The sequence below is a fragment of the Girardinichthys multiradiatus genome, chromosome 10 (genome assembly GCF_021462225.1).
Source record: "Girardinichthys multiradiatus isolate DD_20200921_A chromosome 10, DD_fGirMul_XY1, whole genome shotgun sequence".
Taxonomy (NCBI): Eukaryota; Metazoa; Chordata; class Actinopteri; order Cyprinodontiformes; family Goodeidae; genus Girardinichthys; species Girardinichthys multiradiatus.
In genome coordinates this window covers 19,329,721-19,356,633 of record NC_061803.1, presented here as the reverse complement: position 1 = coordinate 19,356,633, position 26,913 = coordinate 19,329,721, and the positions used below count along the sequence as shown (strand labels likewise).

General features: G+C 39.1%; 1 protein-coding gene across 2 annotated transcripts in view; it reads right to left on the bottom strand.

Moving 5' to 3' along the window:
• The window catches only part of LOC124875099 (leucine zipper putative tumor suppressor 2 homolog), a 46,664-nt gene extending 34,735 nt beyond the window's left edge, over positions 1-11,929 (bottom strand). For both annotated transcript variants that reach the window (XM_047376939.1, XM_047376941.1), the window contains exon 1: positions 11,748-11,929. The gene's annotated coding sequence lies outside the window, so the exon portion shown is untranslated. The remainder of the gene's footprint in view (positions 1-11,747) is intronic.
• Positions 11,930-26,913: the final 14,984 nt, after the last annotated feature.

Below are 26,913 nucleotides of genomic sequence, written 5' to 3'. Positions count from 1 at the left end.
GTGGCAACAGTGGAAGGGAACCTTTTCCTTTTAAAGCAAGAAGCCAAGGAGTCAAGGAGGAACACCTGAAGTGTGCAGGTTTCCTAAAATGTTCCTTTAGAGGGAAATATTAGTCATTAAGAACAAACAGAATTAAGCTAAAACTGTACATAATATGAGGTATTGACTGGACTTTATTCAGTGACCTTGTCATTCAATGAATCCTCAAGGCTGCCTTTATCCCTGCAGCTTATGCACTTTGACCTTCCACTCAACTTTCCATCAATATAGTTCAGGGGGTTCCTGGGGATCTTGTCCGCCTCTTTGCGCTGTGGGGTGGGGGGTTGGGATTGGTGGGGGGAGCTGGTGGTGGTGGAGCTGTGGTGTTGGATTGTGGCTCTGATGATTTGGGGGGGGTCGATATACAAGAATGTGAATGTGGATTTAGGCCTAATGTGTGGTGTGTTTCTGTGTGTGTAGGTATGCATGTGTGCAGTTACATGTACATATGTGGAGGTACATGTTTGTCTGTATGTGTACATGTATATGTATGTATATGTGTATATGTATATGTATATGTATGTGTGTATGTGTATATATGTGTGTGTGTATGTATGTATGTATGTGTATGTGTATGTATGTATATATATATGTGGATATATATATGTGTATATGTATATATATATGTATATATATAAATAATTGTGTATATATTTTTATTTATTAGTTTTTGGTTTGTGAATTCTGGATCAAAAACATAGATGTTAATTAGGAAGGTTACTCAAAGTTAATTTAAGTGCAATTAGGGGGAGAAGGGGTATGAAAAATAAGTTTTACTTCTTCATACCCCTTTTCAGACAATTTATATTAATTAATAATCAATGTCAGATCTCAGGTTAAATATACTGACAAGTTTGCTTGTTGGAAAATGTTTATTTTACTGGTTTCTATTTGTGTTTAAGTTAATTTAATTTATTTGGAACTGGAAATTTAATTTAATTTAATGTTTACCAAACACTTCTGTTGGACCACTTGTTTGCTGAGTATTGGATTATCTGCCCGTTGTTGGACGTCACTGTGCCCCTCCAATGGCATCGGCCATTTTGTACCCAGGACAGCCCGCTCCTACATATCCCATCGAGCATTGCGACTGATATGACTGGGCGTCCCCAGTCTGACGTCACAGGATGCTATATAGGAGGCGCTCATGTTTGAAAAGCTGCCTTCTGCTGGAAATCAGATCCAGGATCGAAGAGCGCCACTTTAAGAGAAGAACTCTGTGAAGAGTTTCATTCATTCTCTCTCGTTGGACAACGAACTATTCATAACTGAAGTCTGTGGACTAAGAAGGCCGCAGAGTTCACTTTTGCCGATCGAAGACGTGAGTTAACACGTAACTGGAGACACGGAGCTTCGGAGAGACGAACCGCTACCGTGTTTCATTTTCAAGTCGACTTTGATGGTCAGATCATATTTTTCCTTTTTGTCAAGAAGACCGAAGGACAAAGACTGACCGTTCCCCTGAAGTTAATTGTGGACGCACAATTAACTCAACCCCACGTTTCCTCGCTCGAATTCCCTCGCTCAGGAAGAAGACGACACAAGTAAAACCCATTTCTTTTTTTTATTTCTTTATTAGAAGGCCTGGGCAGGGTCAGAGGTTGTAGAAGCGATCAGAATCGCTGGTTAGGATCTCATGTGTTCTGAATAATATGTGCATGTAACCTTGCTTGTTGAAACTTTGATGTGTTATGTAATATCGGGATCCGCCGTGTTCCTAGAGCTGTTTGTGTTTACTATCTGAACGCGGGTGCGTTGCAAAACTGGACTGTTAAAACGACCTCATGGTAAAATTCTCCATTTTACCTTTGTCTTCAATCTCACTGTGCTAGCTTGCCGCCAAAAGTTATCAATCCTTTGTTTCAGGAGTAAAGGGGGGAAGTTTTATGATCAGAAGATCATAAAAGACACTCTAAGCTGCGCTCCAACCCCCACCAGTCATCACCACACCCCCTTTTTCATATCTTCTCCTTTCCTCTGTTGTGCCATAAACTGCTGGTTGACTCAATACATACCCACTACCGTTTGTTGATTTTGCTTATTTAGATGTGTTTACCCCTGTGTGTGTAGAATTTTGCATGTTGAGTAGGTGAAAATTAATAAATATTCACATAGATAAAGAGAGAGCGTTTGGTGTTTCATTGTGTGCAAAAAGTGATGTGTCAGTCAAAATAAGGATCAAGTTCCACACGTTTCGGCAGAAACGGTCGATTAAACAGTGACATCTCCGGCAATAGTTATTAACTATTACGGAGTATTTAACGGTTGTAATTGTCAGAGGCGTTGAGCCACAATTACAACACCAGAAACCTCTCTGGTCTCGATTCGTAAATGAGGATTTATGGTTAAGAAATTGATTTTGTCAGATTATGATTTGTAATTATAATTATTGATCAAGATTATTCAATCAATAATCATACTCCCAACACTTCTTTGTATGGTATTTGGATATTTGTTTGTTATAAGCATTTCTGAAATTGATTTATTTATTTACTGTTGTTTGTCATTGTCTAAAATCATTGTCTGAAATAAATAAATAAATAAATGAATAAAAATGTAAAAAAAATATGCTAAGGTACTGCACTCTCTAAACACTCAGCTTCTTTAGCAATGACTTTTTGTGGCTCACACAAGTCAGCATTCTTTTTCACAGTTGGTGTCAGTATCCTGCAACTTTTATGGTGTCCCTGGTCCAAAACACCTGAATCAAATGGCTTACTTAACTCCTCAGCAGGTAGGCAAGTTTTATCTTTCTAATGACCTTAGTATTTAAGGTAATGAGTTCTAAAGCATAGTAGTACAGGGGTTGCACAATGAAACTGAAACACCTGTCATTTTAGTGTGGGAGGTTTCATGGCTAAATTGGACCAGCCTGGTAGCCAGTCTTCATTGATTGCACATTGCACCAGTAAGAGCAGAGTGTGAAGGTTCAATTAGCAGGGTAAGAGCACAGTTTTGCTCAAAATATTGAAATGCACACAACATTATGGGTGACATACCAGAGTTCAAAAGAGGACAAATTGTTGGTGCACGTCTTGCTGGCGCATCTGTGACCAAGACAGCAAGTCAGGGTAATGTCAGCATACCACCAAGAAGGACGAACCACATCCAACAGGATTAACTGTGGACGCAAGAGGAAGCTGTGCCTTGTATCAGGATGACAATGCACCAATACACACAGCAAGACTGGTGAAAGATTGGTTTGATGAACATGAAAGTGAAGTTGAACATCTCCCATGGCCTGCACAGTCACCAGATCTAAATATTATTGAGTCACTTTGGGGTGTTTTGGAGGAGCGAGTCAGGAAACGTTTTCCTCCACCAGTATCACGTAGTGACCTGGCCACTATCCTGCAAGAAGAATGGCTTAAAATCCCTCTGACCACTGTGCAGGACTTGTATATGTCATTCCCAAGACTAATTGACGCTGTACTGGCCGCAAAAGGAGGCCCTACACTATACTAATAAATTATTGTGGTCTAAAACCAGGTGTTTCAGTTTCATTGTCCAACCCCTGTATAATGCACTTGAAACTCAAGATTGAAAAATATGCATTCCATGAAGCTGTAGGGAAATCAATGAAGTACTCTGACCCTTCTATATTCCTGTTTTGGTGTGACAGATGTGTATGTCAGACAAATTTGTGACTGTCCTGTCCAGGCCAGGTCAGGACAGGAAGTTTGTCAAACTCAAAAAAAGGAAAAAACAAAAACCAAACGTGCGACGTGTTCCCAGGCTCAGGATTTAAAGTCCACGAAACCTTCTCCCCCCAGCTCCAAACAGCTGTGCAGTCCAGCTGTGCAAAAAAAAAAAAAACCAGAGCTGGATAAGAAACCTAATCTACATGGAGTGGAGGGATCACAACCCTTGTGACTCAATAAAGAGGGAAGGCTTTTAAATCCTGACTGGATGCAAGATATGGTTTTTAAACCAGAGTGCAGTGTCACAAAAATTTCTTTTTCAATATTTACAAGTACATTGAAACAGTTTGTTAATCTAAAGGGGTTAAAATGAACTGTTAATGCTTTTTTTAAAACTTTACATACAACTAAGCTGAGACACATCAAAGTTTAGAAAAAAAAAAAAGTTTAGTGTTTTTTTTTAAATTGTACCATAAAAAAAATTCAGAAGCGTATCAGCTGGTAAGATGAGCCATATTCAGGATTTATAGCTTACTCATTACATTTTTTAATGTCTCATAATAATGTACACATTTAGTGTAACTGCAGAGAAAAAGTTATGCAAACATTGACTCCTGTCATTCTACTGGTTTTCATTTACTGCTGTGAAAGCAACAAGAAATGTGGCATCATGCCAGCACATAATGGGTGCTCCACTGCTTTACCGGGAATGTCTTTTATGTTTTATTAAACTCAGAACACATAGGAGACAGGTTAATTTTTCACAGTGAAGTTAATATTTGACTTACCAAGAAGGGAAATGTTTAAACAAGCTTTTATTTTCTCAAAATCTATTATGTCTCAAAAGCTGTTTATGCAATTTATATATAGATTATTAATTTAAAACACAATCATTGTGTCCATGCAGACATTTATTTATGTATTTATTTTTTATTTTTTCAGAAATGGGTCTACAACAGAAGAGGAACATTTGTTGCCCCTCTTTTAACACTAGGACTCCCAGAATTCTAACACTACTAGAACTCCCAAGCCCATCAATTTGACGGCGAGCATTCTGGATGCGAGGGCGGTGATGACGTCCTCGCATTACATTGGTCAAAATGCTACAGGTTTTCTTGCACGCTATAAAATTATGATTTTGACAAGAATTAATAATAGTATTTGATCAAAACTTATGTTTTATTATTATTTATAAATAGTACTGAAAAATAATAGAGTGGTGGGTACATTTAAAAAAAAAAAAGCTTTACTAATCTGACCAAAAGCTGGACAGCTCATGTTACGCCGCCCTTTCACTCCGCGGACATAAACCAGTGATAAACATGCCTTCAGCTCATCCACACTCATGTCCGAGGAGGAATCATCTCCTAAACCTCTGCGGGCCTCTGCCACCCTGCAGCCCTGAACATGGATAAGCATTTCGGCATCCACCAAGCAGATGAACGCGGTCTGGGCATCTTGGATCTGGTGCTCTGTCAACGCATTCTGGCTCTGACGCCTCCCTCTACTTTCTTCCTCCCCTACTACAGGTCCTTCTCAAAATATTAGCATATTGTGATAAAGTTCATTATTTTCCATAATGTCATGATGAAAATTTAACATTCATATATTTTAGATTCATTGCACACTAACTGAAATATTTCAGGTCTTTTATTGTCTTAATACGGATGATTTGGGCATACAGCTCATGAAAACCCAAAATTCCTATCTCACAAAATTAGCATATTTAATCCGACCAATAAAAGAAAAGTGTTTTTAATGCAAAAAAACGTCAACCTTCAAATAATCATGTACAGTTATGCACTCAATACTTGGTCGGGAATCCTTTTGCAGAAATGACTGCTTCAATGCGGCGTGGCATGGAGGCAATCAGCCTGTGGCACTGAGGTCTTATGGAGGCCCAGGATGCTTCGATAGCAGCCTTTAGCTAATCCAGAGTGTTGGGTCTTGAGTCTCTCAACGTTCTCTTCACAATATCCCACAGATTCTCTATGGGGTTCAGGTCAGGGGAGTTGGCAGGCCAATTGAGCACAGTGATACCATGGTCAGTAAACCATTTACCAGTGGTTTTGGCACTGTGAGCAGGTGCCAGGTCGTGCTGAAAAATGAAATCTTCATCTCCATAAAGCTTTTCAGCAGATGGAAGCATGAAGTGCTCCAAAATCTCCTGATAGCTAGCTGCATTGACCCTGCCCTTGATAAAACACAGTGGACCAACACCAGCAGCTGACACGGCACCCCAGACCATCACTGACTGTGGGTACTTGACACTGGACTTCTGGCATTTTGGCATTTCCTTCTCCCCAGTCTTCCTCCAGACTCTGGCACCTTGATTTCCGAATGACATGCAGAATTTGCTTTCATCCGAAAAAAGTACTTTGGACCACTGAGCAACAGTCCAGTGCTGCTTCTCTGTAGCCCAGGACTGGGGAATGCGGCACCTGTAGCCCATTTCCTGCACACGCCTGTGCACGGTGGCTCTGGATGTTTCTACTCCAGACTCAGTCCACTGGTTCCGCAGGTCCCCCAAGGTCTGGAATCGGACCCTTCTCCACAATCTTCCTCAGGGTCCGGTCACCTCTTCTCATTGTGCAGCGTTTTCTGCCACACTTTTTCCTTCCCACAGACTTCCCACTGAGGTGCCTTGATACAGCACTCTGGGAACAGCCTATTCGTTCAGAAATTTCTTTCTGTGTCTTACCCTCTTGCTTGAGGGTGTCAATAGTGGCCTTCTGGACAGCAGTCAGGTCGTCAGTCTTACCCATGATTGGGGTTTTGAGTGATGAACCAGGCTGGGAGTTTTAAAGGCCTCAGGAATCTTTTGCAGGTGTTTAGAGTTAACTCGTTGATTCAGATGATGAGGTTCATAGCTCGTTTAGAGAGCCTTTTAATGATATGCTAATTTTGTGAGATAGGAATTTTGGGTTTTCATGAGCTGTATGCCAAAATCATCCGTATTAAGACAATGAAAGACCTGAAATATTTCAGTTAGTGTGCAATGAATCTAAAATATATTAATGTTAAATTTTCATCATGACATTATGGAAAATAATGAACTTTATCACAATATGCTAATTTTTTTAGAAGGACCTGTATAGCTGGGCACTGGGCACCTGCCATGTCTCCCTGTCTCTGAACCTGCGCTGATTGTGGCACTGTTGCTGTATATATTAGTTTACTACTGTGTAAACTACAGGCTAAAATGATAAAATCATTACATAGGCTAGTCTTTTACCACCTTGAAATAATGCGCCACAACCTCCTGCTAACGGGGACAACTTGTGTTTTTTTAGCCGGGGAAGGCTCACTCTCTGACCTGCTGTCACTGGAACTGAATGCTGACCAAGAGGCGTCAGAATCCCTCTTGACCCCAGAATCACAATCATGTAATTTTTGAAGCATTTCCAATGCCTCTTGAGCAGAAAATATCCTTCTAGAAGCCATTTGTAGGGTGCCAACAATCTGACTGCGTTCTAGAGTGGCGGTAGCTAGGCAACGCCCGCGCGTATACTCAGCCGCGGGAATAAAATATCAATGTAAATAATAGGGCCGTCAAAATAGCAGCTGTGGTAGTTAGAGGTAGAAATACTTAGATCTTTTATTTACTTTGTTATTTGTTTTTTAAATAGACACATAGGAACACACAAGACACAGGTTTAGAAAAAGTCAGGATGGCAGGAAGATAACAGTTTTTATAAACCAGTTATGGCATGTCAAACTTTCAAAACCGTCAAATTGACGGCCCTGGGAGTTCTAGTGTTAATTACAGGCACATGTGTCAAGAAGACCTGGGTCCACAAAACCTGTAGCCTCATTTGGTGTACTGTGGCAGATCATCTCTAGGAGAGCGGATTTTATTAATTACAATTTCATCATTGCTTCAAATATTTACAAATCATACTCTTAAGGCACATCAGAAGCTAAAAGAAATAGCCACCTTGCTTGGCCCTATTTAGTCGACGAGGAGTAATGCAGATTCTATCCCAAAATGCTTTGTTGTGGTAAACTTCAAGGTACTGGACACAGTGAAACAGTAAGATGTGTCTTGCTTTTTTGGGCTTAAAGGACATTTAACACCATCTATGAAACAAACCACTGAAATAGGCCTTTGCATTGGTTTTCTAAGCTGATACACAATTTTAAAAAGCACTTTTCTAAAGCAAAAAAGAGCCACGCCCACTAGAACAAGAAAGCACCATCATGTATTTATGATGACAAAGTTTTTTGTCCTTAACTGCTGCTCATAATGTAAGGTGACCTTGAGATTCTTTAAAGGTGACTGTAAAGATGTCTGTAACCACAGTGTTTTCAAAGTTTCACAGTAATCACAGAACAGACCGCTTTCCTGTCTAAAAATATTCTTTATTAAAATTAGCCAATTAGATGTTTGGCGAAAAAAAAAAAAAATGGAGGGAGCGCTTTAACTACAAAGGTCTGATTGCACACCAGTATTTTAATCTCACTTCTATCCACCATACGTCTAAATCCTTGGCTTGATCAGACTTTCCATGGCCCAATGACATCTGATTGTGAGAAAACCATGGTTTAGGATATCAGTTTAGGATCATCACAATGCTAAAATTTCAAACTTGATAACAATACTAAAAAAATGTGACTGCAAAATGATCGGAAAATTGATATCAGCATTGTAGTGTTTTTACTGCTGTGATACAGGCCTATTTAGTAGTAGGCAACTCAACAGCCATTTTAGTAAATGTCTTGACCGCCTTTTTTCTGTACAGCAAAACAGCCGACAACACTTGCTACAACCGTTCAACATGGATAAAAAACAGGTTTTGAATCAGTGCGGAGGAACTGATCATTGCAAGTGTATTTAGCAGACGCCCTGTTCAGTTTCGGTGTTTCTGTTAATTTTGCATCCTAGTTTTTGGGATGATCAGCCAGAGTCGGTAGGGGAGGTTACCACAGGCTACAGCTGCGTTCCATTAACTTTGTTTAACTAAGTTTACGTCATCTCCAAGTTGTAGCCTTCCAGTTTCCTGCTTGTTTTTATTCGTGTTGATAGCAACTGTACCAGCAGTCTTAAAACAATAACAATGACGCTGTATTTCGTACATATAAACAGCGTTGAAACATCTCCTCTCATAAACACTGAAAAGTAGTACATGTACGACTGACTAAATGCCTTATAAATGATAAAGAACTGCTGAAAACAATCACAGTAAGATCGTTTTACTACTACTGATGCGAGTAGCAACCATATTGAATGGCTTTGGCAATTGGCTTTGCCATTGCTACTGTTGTCTCGGGTAGACACTGTATTATGCTCGATGCCCAAGTTTCACGTTTCAGATGCAATGTTATCGCTCGTCTGCAACTTTCAACTCTGTTCTTGGCTACATTGTGCTCACTTTTTTGCCGATTTTTAACTTTTGGACAAGGAATAAATATTAACAATCGTGAGCTCTAAACCTAAACACAGTTGATAAGTATAAGGTGAACAATTAAATAGGCTCTTTGGGGATACATAATATGTAAGCTTGTAGCAAAACTTCCTTCCTTATTTGGAATACAAAAAAGAGTCACAGTGTTAAAGTCGAAAATACTGTGCTGTGGGAAATCATTAATTACAGTGAACAGCCATCAGCAGAGTAGTTTCCACACAATGAGGGACAGCCTAAACAAAGGAAGCCTGTAAATTCACAAACAGCGCTGATGTGACAGTCCCTCAGGAAAAACTAAAACACAGCCTTCATGTTGTCTGACAGCTCTCACTGTGTTCCCATTGTCAACTTGTCTCTTAAAGTTTTGCTCTATTTGTTCAAGAGGAAGGTTTGAGCAGCGTAACAGAAAGAAGAGAGGAACTTGACCCTGGGTTTAAACAGTTCAAGGACAAAATTCAGAGCAACAAAACAGAAGGAGCCTGAGCTGAACTGTTTAAAACCTAAAAGAATGGAAAAAACAGGTACCTTGGACCTAAAACCAGCCAAGTGTCTTTCAACAAAGAGCTGAAAGGTGGCTCCCACAACATATTTTCATGCAAATGACTTAAATCCTTTAAGTTAAATAAGTAAAAGCACAAAATAAAAGTCAGATATTCCCTACTGATAAAAAAAACAAACCTACTGGCAGGTTTGTGTGTGTTGGTGCAACAAACCAGTGCCACAAGCAAATACGCACATCTAAATGTCTTAGCCTTAAAATAAAAACTACGGGAACAAATTAAAATTAAACCTTCTAAAAGATTTTAAATAAAAATAACAAATTCAAACTCCAATCCCTACAGCAAACAGTGGGTATATGTAAAATCTACTAGAGTTATGAACCTGATATGCTATAAGAGAAAAATCACCAAGACATGATCAACGCAAATAAACACAAATATGCAACTGAGAGAGGTCCACCTCCTTAAAGAAAAGAGTTCAGGTAAGAACTTGACCTTTCTGTGTGCTTAAGGTTCAGAAATGTAAATTCAACATCCTACAGAGTAGGAGTATTGAGCTCTACTTGCTCTGTTTGTTTTTCTTTGCAAAGTTTTCATCTTGTTCCAACTACTTGGCAATAGTTTACAGATGAGGCAGCCGCTTACAAAGAGTAGATGCTTTTTTTCCCCATCTTATTACTTACAGCAAATGAGCACTCCTGGGGATTTTTTCATGTAAACACACCACTAGTGCTGCTGTGCAGTAGTGCCTGACGAACCCTGGTAAACAAAAGGACAATTTTCCTGGAGTTCTAGTTCAACACCTGTCAAACTAATAATGTTGTGCGTCTGTAAAGAGTATCTGTATACAGCACTAAAAGGGAAATGCCATTTATTTTTGGAATTTACATAAGCTACTGTTGTGCCTGAAGGGCAGGTCAGCCTGAATAAGCAAAGTCATATTGGTCGACCTCTACTTTGATGAAGAGCTCAACCAATGTTTTGAGATTTTCTATGGCCATTCGCATTCAAGATAATACAAATGATTTAAAGGATCAGGGCAGCTAATGGCCAAACTCTACAAAGTTGTTTATTTTATTCCTCTGAGCCTCTATGGATCTGGAGGTGGAGACCTTTCAAGGGACTTACATACATCATGTTTACAGATCTGGTTCAGCCCACACACAGCCTCCTACAGGGGAGATTTTCCTCAGTACACATGAAAAGGTCAGATAGTTGAACCCCATTACTTATTTCACTACATCAGATTTTGTCTATATCCCGTTTCTTTTTTACCCAAACTCCACTCTTATTTTTCAGAATTTCAGGGTTTTTCTTTTAAATTCTATAAATCCAGCTTTTGCGCATTCCTCCTTTCTAATGCCGCCCTGGGCTACTGCCCATATCAAAAACCGCCACTGATTTGCACTTCCCTTCTGTCGGGTAGCGGACATGACAAAAATGTGCAAAGGATGCTCTGGTCAACTGAGATCAAAATTGACCTTTTTGAATACAAATACACTCCCCACATTCCAGAATTTAGCATTTTGAAAGCCATCCTTTTTCTCATATGGCACAAGTTTGCACCACTTCGTAGTGGTCGCATAATGTTGCAAGACACTGTGGACCTTCAATGAGGGCACCAACTGTACATGGGTTTAGTGGTCATTCAGTAGAAATTGTACAAGTCTAATTGTATCTGAATAGACCAGATAAAATAAATTAGATTTATTTTAAGAGGATGGAGGTGAATGCTGAAAGTCCATGATAAGGATAATTGTTGATGTAAAGTCCTGGACTGAAGCTATGGTCCTAGCAGGAAATGAGTGCCCTGCCAGATTCATACATCGATTTAAATAATCATTTAAAAGCAAGAACAACTATTTGTAACATTTCAGAAGAGTGTGGTTGGCTTTCAACATTACTTTACAAAAAAAGTGCTTCGGTAATTTCATCATTTCCTGTTCATCTGAGCTGAAGAGACAAACAGCACCATGAGGATTTAACATTCTCACACCTGTCCACAGGTATTTAACACACCTAAACTACTACAAGACTGAATAAACTAACCCGAGCACCAATTCAACCATTACCAACTTACTCAAACATTTTACATATGTATGTATGTATAGGTTTTTAGTCTTTAATTAAAGTAAAAACTCGATAAAGAAAATAAAACCTACCATGTGCGGCTTCCCATAAAACCGTTGTTCCTGTCGCTAAAAAGTGCTTTGAGGGAAAACTGCTTGCAAGGCTGATTTTCTTCCTCTCTAACCACCTCATCCACAAACAAGAAACATTGTCAGGGTGTGTGTTGACAGAAGTGCGGGTTAAATGTCCTCCCTGTAGCTCTGCAGTCTTTCCTTCTTCGCTTAAGGCGCGTTTGTTGGGTTGGACTAAAGCTGCTGGAGTTTTAGGGAGAGGAGGTAAAGCTAGACAGAGCAATTACCAGCTGCATCCGGTTGAAACTTTCATAATAAAAGTTGTTGTAACTTTCTGATCATTGAGTCAACATGCTGCAGGGCTTTGGTGCAGCCACTAACTTTAATGTATTTTATTAGTATTTTACATACAAAGTAGTGCTGTCTTTTCTAATGGAAAATATAGCTGTTGTTTTTGTTACCAAAAAAATCCTAAAAGTGTGGAGTGCATTTGTAATCAGTTCAGAGTCAATACTTTGTAGAACCACCTTTCTTTGTAATTACAGCTGAAAACATTTTCAGAGTTTACAGCCTAAGCTAAGCCACAATTTCTCTCCCTAGATGGGCTTATGATTACATAAAAACAAACAATTACTACACAGAATAAAATGCAAATACAAAACAGAGTAAAAACCTAACACTCATTATCCCAATAACTCTGACCAGATTCCCTGTCGCTGCTACAAAAAAAAAAAAGCAGTCCCTATGGCATGGGGCACCACAAGCTGACAGCACCATGTTTAAATTTGGGTATTGGAAGTTTAGATTGATGTCCAGTGTTAGTTTTGCATCAACAAAAACCTCAGGTTTGGTCACACCTGACCAAAGCACCCTCTTCCACATGTCCCCTACATGACTTTAGACTAGGTTCAAAAGGGACTTCATATGGCTTTCCTTCAACAATGGCCTTTGTCACTGTTACACAAACTCCAGATTTGTCAAGTAGCCGTTGTAGTATCGACAGATTAATTCACCTGAGATGTGGATCTGCAGCTCTTCCATAGTTACCATGGGCCTTTTTGCTGCTTCTCTAACCAATGCTCTCCTTGCCCAGCCACTTTGTTTGGGCAAAGGATAACGTCACTTTAAAACCTTGAAGTAATGGATTGAAGTGGTCTGTGAGCTGTTTAAAGCCAAGTATTCTAACCCTGCCCTGCTTTATGTTTCACCTAAAAAATATGGAAAACTAAACTGTTTTTGCTCCACAGTATTTGTTAGAATCTGGTTGAAATTGGTGCTCATTTTTGAGCAACTGGGCTGTGATGACTTAAAGGTATTGTCTTTATTTTGTTATGAACATGTATATACATTACAAAGAGTAGCTGGTTAAACAAAATAAACAAACTTTTGTGCAATGCAATAAATTCTACCAGCAAAGAAAAACTTTATATCTTTATCGGTCTGTATTGTGGAAAGAAAATAAATAAAGGCCTGCGTGCTTTTAGTTTGAAGAGCAAATTACAGTTTCCGGTGTTTTTCTTTCACAGCGGAGTGAATTTCTCTGTCTCTCTTTCACACACACATAGGCACATGCGTTTCACTTTCTCTGTGGACATTACTCTTTGCCTCAAAGGCTATCTCAATGTCTTTCCGTAAACCAAATGGCATTTTAGACTTAAATAAGGTTTTTTGTAAATATGTAGTTATACTGTATTTTTACAAGAGAAAGTAATAAACAAAGAGAAACACAAACTTAAGTGCCGAATCAGTTAAAAATGCCATCATGTATGCATAAATAGAAAGATGTTAAATCTTTGGGGTATTAAGTAAATAAATCAAACTGCAAAATGACTCAGCATGTATCCCTGAAAACAATGCCGATAAGGAAAGGGACAATTTCTATTAAAAAGTGGCTTGTTGAGAAGATACCCTAGATTCAAGGTATGTTCCTTAACAACCTGTTCTTTGCTCTAAATATTTTACATATTTAGGTCATACGAGGTCATATCTAAGCTACCTCAGATCTGCTTCCTTAGAGTAAAACAGGACAGTAGAAGTTGTCCCACAATAACTGCACATTAAGAAGTTTGAAAATAGTTTCAGATTTCCATAACCACTGTTATAACTGAATAATTTGGCAGCCTCTATAGACAACCCACAATTCCTTTTTTACTCTTTGAATAGTATTTTCTACCTATACATTCAGTCAGTCAGTCAGTTATTTTCTATACCGCTTCTTACATTGTGGGTCAAGGGGAAGCTGGTGCCTATCTCCAGCAGTCTATGGGTGGGATGCAGGGTACACCCTGGACAGGTCGCCAGTCCATCGCAGGGCACCTATACATTCATTTTTAAGTAATTCTTCTCTGTTTTGGACCCTAGCCACTGAGGATGGATGGATGGAATTTTCTCATGATTGTCAAAGTTCTGCCTTTTATTTACTCTAACATTTTATTCTCAGAGTCATTTGAAACTGAACCCCATTTTACAGGAATGCAGATTAAGATTATCCACCTCTCCTCTGATCATGAGAGAGAGCAGTTACACTAATGGACAATTGTGTTTGGGCTGAACGCTGCATGCCTGTAGACTCCCAAAATCAAACGTCTGAGTCTGCTCTTTGCCACTCATGCGTGAAGACTTTGTGTTCCTAGTTGGTCTCTACTCCCAGCTGGGCCGGGTTAGATGCATGCCGAGGATGCCTGTAACCAAACAAATCAGAGGCCCATCTGCAATTATGTTGCACTGGTTGATAACAGGACCCCCGTGCCTCCACTGTGAGCTCATTTCACTCAAACATGCAGACACAAGTGATGAACAGTAACTGATAAGTGACGCTGCAGCTCATTTCACTCAGACGGGGCCCCCAGATCTCTGCTGTTTGAGAGACGACTTCCTGAATGTGCAACAGCGGATCTTTCCATTATGATGCATTAGGCATGTGCAAGAGGAGAAGTCTGGAAAATACATTTAACACACTCCCCAGGTGCAGCAAAAAGGCTTTCATGCACAATTCACTCCCATTCAAGTTATTTGGATTTGATTCAGACGATGTGATATTTACAGTCATGCATTTCCCTCATCGTCGTTAGTTAAATATGAAGACATGAAGAAAAATAAGCATTCTTAAGCAGAAAGAAAGACAGAAAGAAAGAAAGAAAGAAAGAAAGAAAGAAAGAAAGAAAGAAAGAAAGAGTGGAAACTATAAATAAAGTGAGACTCGAAACTTCGATAATCAGTTGGATACTAAGGACCAAAACAAACACCGTCCAAGGAGGACAGCAGTTAATATTTATGGCCACCGGAGTGATGACCTGTCAGCCTGATTTATATTGATCTTGTTCTTTATATTGATCTTGGGTTGGGAGCACAAGAGAAGAACAATACCTTGTATAACAGGTCTTTATTTTAACTTCTTTGATTTGATGGTAAATCAGTCAAATTTTAATAAGAGCAGCGGTTGTTAATCAGGCTACAAACAGGAAAAAGGTCAAATAGATATTAACCAAAGACAGACAGGCTTTTGTATTGAATCTAGGCTTTTGAATCATGTAAATAAGATTAAAGGATAATTCTGGTCTCTTAGAAGTTGGGTAATACTAGAACTACAAAGACTGTGACGGATGAAGCTGTGTGAAAATAAACAGTCTTGATAGTTTAAAGCACTCTACGAGACGCGCAAACATCAAACCTTTTGTTTAATCCCTCTTCTATTTCTTTTATATTTCTCCTCTAAAGGTATCTGTAGCAAAACTTTAAATCCAAGTTAAAAAATTACTTTCATTTTAAGACTCTCTAAAACATAGTCTACAATGGCATTAAAACATTAAAAAGGGTTACATCTGACAATTATTCATGTACCTAAATTAAAATATAAACCTTGGATATTTTGTCACTTAATAAATAATAACTGTCTGAATGGCTTCTACTGCAGACATGACAGGAAGCCGTTCACACCTCAAACCACCTCCTCTACATCCCATTCAGGACCAAATTCTTCACATTAAGCAACCGACCCCCTACCTTCAGATCCTCTGCCTGCACTAAAGATCTCTGAGGAAGATGTAAATAGGCTCTTTCAGCGCATGAAAACAAAGAAAGCTGGAGGACCTAGTGACGTCTCCCCATCATACCTGAAAGCCTGTGCAAATCAACTCGCCCCGATCTTGCAACACGTACAAGTCACTGGAGACGTGCGAGATCCCCTCCTGCCTCAAACGATCCACCATCATCCCAGTGCCCAAGAAACCCACCATCCTAGGATTAAATGACTACAGCCCTGTAGCCCTGACATCTGTGGTCATGAAATCCTTTGAGGACAGGTCCAAACTGCAACCAATAATCAAGACTACAGAGAGAATAATCAGGGCTGACCTTTCCTCCATCCAGGACTTATACAGGTCTAGGGTCAGGAAAAGAGCTGCTAAAATCTCTGCAGACCCCACACACCCTGCACATAAACTGTTTAGAGTTTTACCTTCAGGCCGTCGCTACAGAGCACTGTTCACTAAAACCAGCCGCCACAGAGACAGTTTCTTCCTCCAGGTAGTTTCTCTGATAAACATTCAATAGAGTACCAAACAACTGCATACTGAAGTTGCAAATGCACCTTTGTATATATGTATATTTAAGGACATAAAGATATATGCAAAAATATATTTAAAATATATTTAAAAACCCAGAGAGCAAAGTGTACCGGAGTCAAATTCCTTGTTTGTATGTACGAACTTGGCAATAAAGCTGATTCTGATTTTGATTACTGCTGAAAGGTTAGAGAAACACTGATTTAGACCACTTCAAAAGGACATTGGGCTTGACTTGTGGAGAGCACCACAAAACTTACTTAATTTCTCTAAAATCTATATGTATTTTAAGATTGCCAATTAGGAAAACCAGTTTCCACCTTCGGAACTGCAAATGATCACGAGTGCAAAATGTTTTTTTTGGCAGGTAAACGATAAATGAACTGAACTTATATAGCGCCTTTCCAGTCATACAGACCACTCAAAGCGCTTTACACTAGAGCCACATTCACCCAATCGCACTCACTAACGCTCACACATTCATACACCGATACGCAGATCGGTAGGCAACTTGAGGTTAAGTGCCTTGCCCAGGGGCACATCGACAGAAAGCTGGAATCAAACCCACTACCTTTTGATTGCAAGAAAACTACTCTTCCTACTGAGCCACAGTCACCGCAGCAGAAGATAGCACAGTCGCCCAGTATCAGGTCCAACTGATACTAGAGAAAATTGGCCCCATTGCAACTTGTGATCAAATCAAAAGTCAAATCCTTTGGGATATTTTATCCCCAATTATTGCACATGAAGAATTTTAGAACGTTTTTTGTGGAAAAATTTGAAAACTAGTATCATCTTCCCTCGATCTTGTGCTACTTTGTGTTTGAAAATCTCATAGAACCCCAATAAAATACATTTGCCTTTTTGTATATCAAAATCACTTAAATGCAAAGTTTATTTCAGCAGTATTTACTACTAAAATGTAGGGAAGCGACAAGGACAAGATGCTTGTAAATTGCACCAGGTTCTGTTGTTCAAGTTAAAGTTGTAGCTCTCATTTGACATAAAAAACACAACGTGACATTTGGGCAAACAGAAGTGTTCAAGAAGAGGAACATCCGCAGACAGCAAAGTTCAGTTTTCCATCACAACCCAGCGCTGCTATTCCGCTTTTGTTCAGTGACTGGAAAGAGTCCAATAGTAAATCCATTGTTCTCTCCCTGCATATTTTGAGAGCAGAAGAATTTTACAATGCCCAGCACTATTTAAAAAATGTTTAGATTGCTCCAGAAAAGACAGAAACAAATGCAATGCAAGTATAAAAAAGATAGTATATACAGTACAGACCAAAGGTTTGGACACACCTTCTCATTCAAAGAGTTTTTTTTATTTTCATGACTATGAATATTGTAGCTTCACACTGAAGGCATCAAAACTATGAATTAACACATGTGGAATTATATACTGAACAAAAAAGTGTGAAACAACTGAAAATATGTCTTATATTCTAGGTTCTTCAAAGTAGCCACCTTTTGCTTTGATTACTGCTCTGCACACTCTTGGTATTCTGTTGATGAGCTTCAAGAGGTAGTCACCTGAAATGGTTTTCCAACAGTCTTGAAGGAGTTCCCAGAGATGCTTAGCACTTGTTGGCCCTTTTGCCTTCACTCTGCGGTCCAGCTCACCCCAAACCATCTCAATTGGGTTCAGGTCCGGTGACTGTGGAGGCCAGGTCATCTGGCGCAGCAACCCATCACTCTCCTTCTTGGTCAAATAGCCCTTACACAGCCTGGAGGTGTGTTTGGGGTCATTGTCTTGTTAAAAAATAAATTATGGTCCAACTAAACGCAAACCGGATGGAATAGCATGCCACTGCAAGATGCTGTGGTAGCCATGCTGGTTCAGTATGCCTTCAATTTTGAATAAATCCCCAACAGTGTCACCAGCAAAGCACCCCCACACCACCACACCTCCTCCTCCATGCTTCACGGTGGGAACCAGGCATGTAGAGTCCATCCGTTCACCTCTTCTGCGCCGCACAAAGACACGGTGGTTGGAGCCAAAGATCTCAAACTTGGACTCATCAGATCAAAGCACAGATTTCCACTGCTCTAATGTCCATTCCTTGTGTTCTTTAGCCCAAACATGTCTCTTCTGCTTGTTGCTTGTCCTCAGCAGTGGTTTCCTAGCAGCTATTTTACCATGAAGGCCTGATTCACACAGTCTCCTCTTAACAGTTGTTCTAGAGATGTGTCTGCTGCTAGAACTCTGCACTTGTTCAGACTGACTGACCTTCATTTCTTAAAGTAATGATGGCCACTCGTTTTTCTTTACTTAGCAGCTTTTTCCTTGCCATAATACCAATTCTAACAGTCTATTCAGTAGGACTATCAGCTGTGTACTTTATCCACCTCCTGCACAACACAACTGATGGTCCCAACCCCATTTATAAGGCTTGAAATCCCGCTTATTAAACCTGACAGGGCACACCTGGGAAGTGAAAATCATTTCAGGTGACGACCTCTTGAAGCTCATCAACAGAATGCCAAGAGTGTGCGGAGCAGTAATCAAAGCAAAAGGTGGCTACTTTGAAGAACCTAGAATATAAGACATATTTTCAGTTGTTTCACACTTTTTTGGTTCAGTATATAATTCCACATGTGTTAATTCATAGTTTTGATGCCTTCAGTATGAAGCTACAATATTCATAGTCATGACAATAAAGAAAACTCTTTGAATGAGAAGGTGTGTCCAAACTTTTGGTCTGTACTGTATATATATATATTTATTTTTCCCCATTGGTATGGCTCCAAAACAACAATGAAGTCAAATGGTGTTAAACTATTTAAAACCACATTTTAAAAAAACAAACAACACTTGACCTGACACCTGTCTTAGATATTTAAAACAACAGTTGCAGGACTATACAAGAAACAGAAAAGAATAAGAATGCAAATCAACACAATAAAACAACCCAAACCAGTCATGTTATAAAAAAATTAAAAGACATCTCTCAGTCTGGTTTTATATGCCTTGAACCTTTTTCACATTACAGCCGCAAATAAGTTTTTAATTTTATAGTCCAAAACAAAATAGTGGCCCTGCGATGGACTGGCGACCTGTCCAGGGTGTACACCGCCTCCTGCCCTTAGACTGCTGGTGATAGGCACCAGCTTCCCCGCGACCCACTATGGAAGAAGCGGTAGAAAATGACTGATTGACTGACTGACTGACAAAATAGTGCAGAATTGTGAAGGAAAAAGAAACAAACGGTTTTGAACGTTTTTTTACAAAAGAAAATATGTTGAGTGGTGTGCATTCCGATTCAGTCCCCTTTACATCGTCACCCTGAAATACTACTTGGCCTAGATGCAAAATGCTACTATGTGTTGCACAAAACAGGCATCCTCATGGTGAAACATGGTGGAGACAGCACCATTTTGTGGGGTTGCTTTTCTTCTTCAGAGATAGGGAAACTATTGGCGAATTTTCTGAATTGGTGGGATGGAGAACTCAGCTAAAGAGCCAGAGAGGTAAGAGAGTTCCAACCTGATTTATGATTACCACCCTTTCCTCTCTGGCTCAGGGTAAGGAGAACTTTCCATGGAAAAGAAAAACAAGTTATTGGCAACACAGTTCTGCCATTGGCTCCAGGACAAAGAAGGTTTATTTCTTGTTTACAAACAGTAAAATATTCTAAAATTAATTCTAAATAAAGTAGATCCAGTTCAACCACAGACAGGCGATAAAGAAAAAAATTAAAAAGCACTAGGCAAGGAGTACTTTATATTGAAAAAGAAAAACAAGGAAAGTACACAAAGTTCTTGGCTGCAAAACCTCTGTCATTTTCTGATATTAGATGAACAAATTATATTTTAATGAAAGCTCCAGAGTCAAACCGTCATCTGAAAAAGAGCATGTGGTTTTTATGCATCTGATTATGGAGCACAAGTCTTATATGCATCTTCTTATGTTGCAATGATCCAATCAATAACGGCCAACACGTGCCAGTTTTCTTTTGTTTTCTTTATTCTCTGAGAGGCAGATGTCACAAATTAGTGATATTTGCTGCCATCTGAAATTTAATCATTATTGTCTGCCACTTGATATTTATATCAATGTATTTGGCAGTGTTCTTTGCTGGCTCTGTCTGACTCTTTTCAGCAATAATTCAGCCGCTGTTGTTGTTGTCGGAAGCCTTGAGATGCCAAGGATGAGCTCAACTGTCCAATACAGAACAACACACTTTTTTAAATTCTCATAATCAAACAATGTTATTTTATAGGTCAGGACCTCTGCAAAATGTGCACAGATTTTATGCACGTCTTAGCTGATCTAAAAATAAACCTTTTTATTTTGATGATAGCAACAAACAGAACTCCTTCATGGCCTGGGTTTGGCCTTCTGTGGCTTAATGGAGGTTAGCAAACTGATAATCAGCTTAACTAACCGTGCTTATGCTGATAATTCTTCAATTAACTGCTGAAGTTTTCAGCAGCCAGGGGCTTTTGAAGCAGACAGTTGGTGAGTGCACATAGTCTGAGCAGATTATACAGAGAGGGGCCTCGTTTGAAGGTGTCTGTGTAGATGGCTAATTTGAGAGTGAATAGCCATTTTCTTTGGCCTGGGGTTGAAGCATATGCCTGGTTAGCTGTCCCCATCTCGTGTTCTTTCTCACCTTTAGAGTGAATTAAAAGAGGCTTGATGTAAGGAGCTGGAGCCCAGCCAAGTGCTTCACTTGTCCCAGGAGCATGGGGCAATAATTCAAAACACTCACTTAAAAGGGATGAGGCCTACCATTCAAATAAAGCTTACCCCTTAAAGGAAACCCAGCATTCTCACCTCTTCCCCCTTAAAAAGCTTTCATTATCACCCTACCTGCCCTCTCATTTAACCTATAATGGTTTCCAGCTCATCTCATAAAAAGCCAGGACTCCAATGTATGGCCCTTCAATTCCCTTTGGGTTCTTGAACAGCCTCCACACCCCTGGTGCCAGAGAAGATTAAGCATTTTAGCTCTCTCGTTGGCCAGATTTCAGAGTTCTATAAACCTTGAATACAATGATGTCCCTCAAAACCTTATACGGGCAGGGCAAAGTGAGCTTAGCAAACAGAGATGACAGATTTCTGCGGCACAGCTGTGTTGCTGGGGCGATTCAGGGTCCATGTCTAATGCAACATGACAGTTTAGCATATGAAAACTGAGCACATGGTGTCCACAGAGTGGCTGAAGGGACAGATGAGAACAAGAAGGAGTTTTAAACAGGATGACAATGGGAACAAGAAGAATGTCATTTGTGGCACTCGTGAAACTCTCAGAAGAGATCAGTTTACCTTCAGCCCCCTCAGCAGGGTTATTTTATACCTCAGGCTTCTTTTAACATAAAGGCAGGATGAAGAATACTTTGAGTAAAACAAGGAAAATACACATAGTAAATTGAACCTATAGCTCTATTCAGGAAAAGGACACAGCGGCTTCTAAACTGGAAAGGGATGGGCATCACAAGAAATTTACTTGCAGCATTGCTGGTCCACTATTAATTACACTCAGCATGTTTATATGCTGTAGCCTGATTGTTTACTTATTGACAAACGTTTCCTCGTAAAAAGGATAGGAGTAACATTATTAAACACAATTTAGTCAATATTCTTGAACTAAAGAATAATTAACAAGTTGTGTCTTTGTGACAAGCTGCTTGTAACAAAGTTCCTCTATCTATCTGAATTTAAATTATTTATTTATTTATATAGGAGCAAAATATCAAGAAATAAGAAGTGGTTTAAAATTTTTGCATGGTGCTACATCACAGACTATGACATCAGCGACTAAAAGTTTATTGTCACTACAGGTGTTGATAAAAACTGAAATTTCACAGAAATTAGGATATCTAGTAGCATGGTTAAATTGCTATGCTCGTGTTGTTTTTTGTAATTACCAACATTACCGTTTCAGTTTCACATAATGAGTTGAAACCTGAGCAGCGTCCATATATGAGAGCACACAGAGGGGCATGTGGTTATTAATAAACACAGCAGAAGGCATTATGTGGGTCAAACGTGCCGGATGCCACGTGAGGGAGACAGAGCAAAAACCCACCTCCCTAATGTATTGACATTAGGAGGGGTAGCAGGGCTACTTGAATCAGCTGGGGGTCTGAAAATGGCCTCTGGTAAGTCTCTAAGCGTCATGAGTCCTGAGCATACAGGAGCTGCAGAGACACAGAAATGAAGCTCAAAATTCATGTGATCAGAAGGGAATGCGGTTGTCTGAGGATTTAAGATTTAATAATTTGTAGAAATGGTATATTCAGTACAAGCATGTATACTGGTGAAATATGTGACATTAGTGTTTTTTCTAATTTATTATTATGGTTTCTAAAATAAAACTGAATTAGGGTTTATCATTTGTTACTGTACCACATAGGGTATTATATGTCATGAATGGGCAGCTGTCATATGATTTATACATACAATTACTGTATGTGTCATATTTTATTGCATTGTATAAGTGTTTATCCCAAGGAGGGCACTAAAAATCACACAGCAGCTTAGATTTGAAAGAGGTAGTGAATATTTTTTGCACATTTGCAGCATAATAACCCTTTCTGACTCAGCTATGGGCTCCTCTACACATCCCACAGAGGCTTTCTCTGCTAAAATGATGGTAATTAATGCACGCTCTATTGCCAACAAGTCTTTTATTTTGAATGACTTATTTTGTACAGAGGATTTTGATTTTTTGTTTATTTCTGAGACTTGTCAGCAGGAAAATGAAGTTTTGCACCTTTTAGAAATATCTCCTGAAGAATGTTCTTTTTTATCTGCACCTCAGACGACATCCCAAAGAGTTCGTCCAGCTGTTATTTACAAAAGGCGCTTTTCCTGTCATGCTACCTATTCAAATACGTACAGCTCCTTTGAGACGATCATGATCAAACTTTTATCTTTTCTCTTGGACTTTGAGGATTTTTAATCTTGAACACTTAAACAGAATAGAATCATCATTAATACGGACTTTAACATTTATGTTGACAATCCATCTGCTGCTAGGGACTTCCTTAACATTATGGACTCTTTTAACTTCTCCGACCCTTTTCAGTCTAGCTTTCGAAAGCAGGACTCTACTGAGACTGCCTTGGTAAAAGTTTATACCGATCTTTTAATGGCTGCTGATGCAGGAAAATGCTCTGTGTTGTTCCTACCTGATCTCAGCAGTGCTTTTGATACTGTCAGCCACACAACTGTGCTAAATAGACTGAAGGTTTTGACTGGTATTTCTGGCTCTGCATTGGACTGGTTCTCCTCTTATCCATCCGATAGGACATTCTTCATTAAGACAGACAAGTTCTCTTTGGACTTTGCTCTTCTAATATGTGGGGTTCCACAAGGGTAAGTTCTGGGCCCATTATTATGTTCTTTTTAGATTGTTCCATTAGCTGGCATTATTTGATCTTTTTCGGATGTCTCCTATCACATCTATGCAGATGACATCCAACTGTATGTATCTTTTAAATCTCACCAGCTAGATAGGCTGTCCACCCTTGTCTAATGTTTATCTCGGATAAGTGACTGGCTCTCAAACAATTTTCTGATTTTAAATACTAACACAAACCTTAATAATAGGTCCTAGTCAGTTGCATTCTAAAATTAATCAGACAGTTGCCTCTTTTTGCCCAGCAACCAAACCCAATGTAAAAAAAACCTAGGAGTTACATTTAACTCCTGATTAAACGTTGGATCAAATATCAAATCTGTTTGTCGTTCCTGTTTCTTTCATTTAAGAAACATTTCTAAAACACGAGATATGGTCTCTCAAGCAGATCTACAGAACATCATTCAAGGAATTGTCATCGCGCTTAGATTACGGCAATGCTATTTTTACCAGTCTGTACAAATCACCAATTTCACGTCTGCAAGCTATTCAGAACACATAAGCCAGACTTTTTACTAGATCTAATAAACACTCTTATATCACTCTAGCCTAGTAGCGACTCTCTTCTCTGGCTCTCAGTGGAGTTTAGAATCTGGTTTAAAGTTGAGGTTCTCACCTACAGGGCTCTAAAAGGCCAAGCTTCTGATTATTTGTGTTAGCTTTTAACACAACATTGTACTTCTCCTAACCTTTGTTCCCAAGCTCAGAATCTCCTGGCTGTTTCTCTTACAAGGTGAAAAACTAAGGGGGACCAAGTCTTACAGTCTGTGGCTCCTAAACTGTGGAACAGTTTGTCCCTGCAACTTCGGTTTGCAGACTCTGTGGACATTTTTAAAAACTAACTGCTTTATAAATAAACTTATTTACTTCCTTAATGACTTTTAGAAGTCTTCATGAAACGTTGATTGTGTCAAAATATGTTGTGACACACACAACTACATCTTGTGTAAAGATTTGCTGATATAAATAACCTTGTAAGGCATATAGAGAGGTGCTTTTTTTGTTTATGAAACCCCCCTTGTGAACACAACAACTTTCTACAATAAAACCAACAAGTAGATGTAGCATCTTACAACAAATATGTGTTTTTACAAGAACAGTTAGAAAACTGTAATGGCAACTAGGCAGATGTTTCATCTTCATATTATATTAAATCATAAGGTGTATCATATTCTGAAATGCACTCTATTGTATCAGATCTTATGCAACATTTTATATTGTAATGTATGTTATTGTATAATAACTATTGTCAGTCAGTGAGTGTGTAATTTTCTACCGCTTATCTCCAGCAGTCTATGAGCGGGAGGCGGGGTACACCCTGGACAGGTCACCACTTCATCGCATAACTATTGTATTATTTCAAATAGTAAGTTATCATATCCTATTTACAATACGATATCACATTGTTGTCATATCATACGGTAAAATATCAGATAATTTTGTACCACATTTATCCCATCTTTGACTAAACTCTGTTTAAAATCCCTAACTCGACTGACTCTGATTGCTGATCCCTAAATTACCTCCAGACTTTATCAAATATAGCTGTCTAAATGAAGGGTAGCTAATGAAGCAGAGAGCCATGCATGCATGTATCCATGTGTCACACCATCAACACAGCTAAGAGCAACCCTCAGCTCCATTTTTTGCTTATTTTATAATACCATATAAGGCTTACATTTGTGTGCAATCAGTTTATGAAAAGAACTGTGTTCAACACAGGATTTTAATGTTTTGACATGATCTCTGGCTGATTTATGAGCAGCTGAAATATCCTTTCGCAGCTTTGTTTTCCCACATCCCAAAGGATTTGATAAAGTGGGATTATTTTGGTTTCTGCACACTTTGTTTTTTACTTCATGATTAAAAGCTGCGTTACTCAAGTTGTTTCATCTCCTTCTCCCTCCAGATGGAAACTATTTGAATAGGCATGCAAAGCACAGATCAGATCAAACTCATCCAGTGCTTTAATCTAACAAACAAAGGCATTTTATAATAGAACATTTAGGAAACCTTTACTTCATGCTATGAATAATTACTAACAGCTAAGAGGGTGGCTATTTGCTGGAACTTGTTCTGATTTTTGTGTGTTTTTGCCTCTTGAGGAGCACACAAGCGACAGAGCTGCCATCGACTTGATGCTGTAATGCCTGAAAGCACAAAGAGGCCCATTCAGAGGCCCATGAAGCCATATCCCACACCCACAGAGTCAAGAGGACACACAGACCCATCCAGCACACAGCCCAGTCAGTACAAAAGGCAGTGTGTACCTACACAGTTGCAAAAAAAAAAAAAGAACCAGGGAATCATCATACCAGTACACAGTCTCATATAGGCCTACAGAGATTTATGTGTGTAAAACATACACAAAGGAATTATTTTAATGGCCTACAACATTCCCTTTAATTTTTCAGCAATCCATTGTGCTCAGAGTTCCACATAGTCTGTGTCAGCTGAGTTTAACCCCAGGGGCTTCTATGGACCGCTCTAGGAAGGACGGAGCCAGCAAAAAAATTAGAAGCAGACAGAGGCCCCAACATTGGTTGGTCCACACCAAGGCAAACACTGCAGAAACATTCAGGGCGGCTTGCAACAAGTTGTCTGACAAGCCTGTAGAACTGATCAACCTTGTGCATGACTGTGACCATCTAAATCCAACCTTTGCTTGTTCATTTTATCCCAAATACTAAAGACTGCTGTTGATTGTTGACAGGACTTCATTCAGTCATACTTGGATCTCTGTCACACGGAAAATAAACAAGCTCAAAATAAGACAGAAATTAGTATTCAAACAAGTAATTCAGTTCCATTTAAATTACAATCATTATATTGTATTATTCTGTATTGTATTATACAGGCGCATCACAACAAATGAAAATATAACCGTAAAGTGAATTTACTGTAGTTGCAGTCCACGCCTCAAATTCTTTAATGGTCATAGCTTCATGATTGTTTAGGATTTTTTTAGATAATCCATATCCAAGGAGGGCGTAGTTGTGAAGAAATGATAATATGTGCTTTTCAGGATTTGTTTACAAATAAAAACTTGAAAAGTGTGGCTTTCATTTGTATTCAGCACCCTTTACTCGGAAGCCCTAAAAAAATCCATTGCAAAGAATTGCCTTTTGAGATCACCTCATTGGAAAATTGGTGGAGAGGTTAGAAGCAGGGGCTAGGTTATAAAACAATATCCTAAGCTGTGATCAGAGATGCCTATATACATGTTGCTGTGTGTGGAGAAATACTGAAACTG